The sequence below is a fragment of the Emydura macquarii genome, unplaced genomic scaffold (genome assembly GCF_026122565.2).
Source record: "Emydura macquarii macquarii isolate MOO-44397 ecotype Brisbane River unplaced genomic scaffold, CSIRO-AGI_Emac_v2 contig_1644, whole genome shotgun sequence".
Taxonomy (NCBI): Eukaryota; Metazoa; Chordata; order Testudines; family Chelidae; genus Emydura; species Emydura macquarii.
Genome location: NW_027131781.1, coordinates 3186543 through 3188045, shown reverse-complemented (window position 1 = coordinate 3188045; position 1503 = coordinate 3186543).

Here is a 1503-nt window from a genome sequence, read left to right as displayed (position 1 = left end):
CTCAGTGTAGACTTGTTAACTTGGGAAAACTTTTTTTACTGTTAGTGTATGTAACGTTGGCTTCCTCTCGGTGGAGATGGGAGGCCAGAATCTCAATACCATCTTGTGCTGTCATGCCTTTAACAGCTCCCTCTCCAAAAAAATATCCTGCAGTAATGGATCTTTGAAACGCAGGTTTGGGATACTTAGAAACTTTAACTAAGGGATGAAAGTGAATTCCAGTATGTTAAAAGCATCAGGCAAGACACCTTCAGGATTGATTGCAGGCTGCCTTTCAGTGCAGTCAGTTCCACTGCTTCAGTCTCTTGGTTTTTCTTCTGATGAAAAGGTCGTTGATCTTTGGACTTTGTCTAGATGAAGAATAGGAAACCGGTCTCTTGAGAACATGTTGGCTAACATGTTTCAATAATGGTTTAAAAAAAAAATCTGGCTTCTAAAAACATGGTTTTGACCACACCTAGCAAGCATGGTTTGAAACAGCATTTGTCTACACTGTCTGCTAAATAGCATTTAAAAATGCGTTTGGGTTAGTGAACATGTTTGCTAAACACCTCATTTTCCTAGACTAGGCCTAAGGATCTGAACAAAGTGTAGTGTATAAAACAAAAGCCAACGCTACAGATAGCGAGGACTTATGTCCAACTCCGTTAACCCCTCTTCCCCCTCTGAGGCTAATATTACAACTCAGGTTTTTAGCGAGGCTTCACAATATTAAACATCTCCCTGAGCAAAATGATAGATGTTAACTCTCGTTTGTTGCAGTTCACTGCAGCGTTGACCAGAAGGTGGAGCAGATCATGTTTCAAAGCCAGCCCTTCCATCGGGCTGGGAAAACCAGGACAACGAGGCCTCAACCCCTCTGGGTCTGCCAGTGCAACACCGCTAACCAAGTTCCCACTCCACAATGTTGAAGCAGCCCCAAAGCATTGTCTGGTGAAGAGCAGAAGTTGCTCTGCTTGTGAGGCAGCATTTTCAGGCTTCAGAGGGCAAACTGAGTGATCTGGTCCCAGTCTTAGCATTCTAGTTGACATGCTGCCACCTCCCACATCCTGCAACTTCAGCTCCGTAATGGGAAAAGTTGATCAGGAGTTGCAGGATTCCCCAGGCAACAAGGAGCCCATCCAGCTATTTCAAGGAGTGAGTGATCACCATACATACAAACAGGCAGTCCAGAGGATCCAGTGTCTGCCATCTGCTCCTTCCTTGGCTTGATAAATTTATGAACAGGATTATACGATGTGGTTGCCTGCCATGGGAGGGGACTGCACTTGGTGATTGCAGAGTCCCTTCCAGTCCTATATTGAAAATGGGTCGAGGCAAGTTGAAACACTTACAGAGGTTATGGGCAAATATGCAGCACCATTGTTTCATTTACTTCCCCCATGGCCAGTTCAGGAGTAGGGCCTTGCAGGTCCTCGTGCTTTTCTGTAACTTATTACACCCATTTCTGCTGCACCGCTACAAAAGGAAAGAGCTGTGCGGGCAAACTCCCAGTTGTACCAA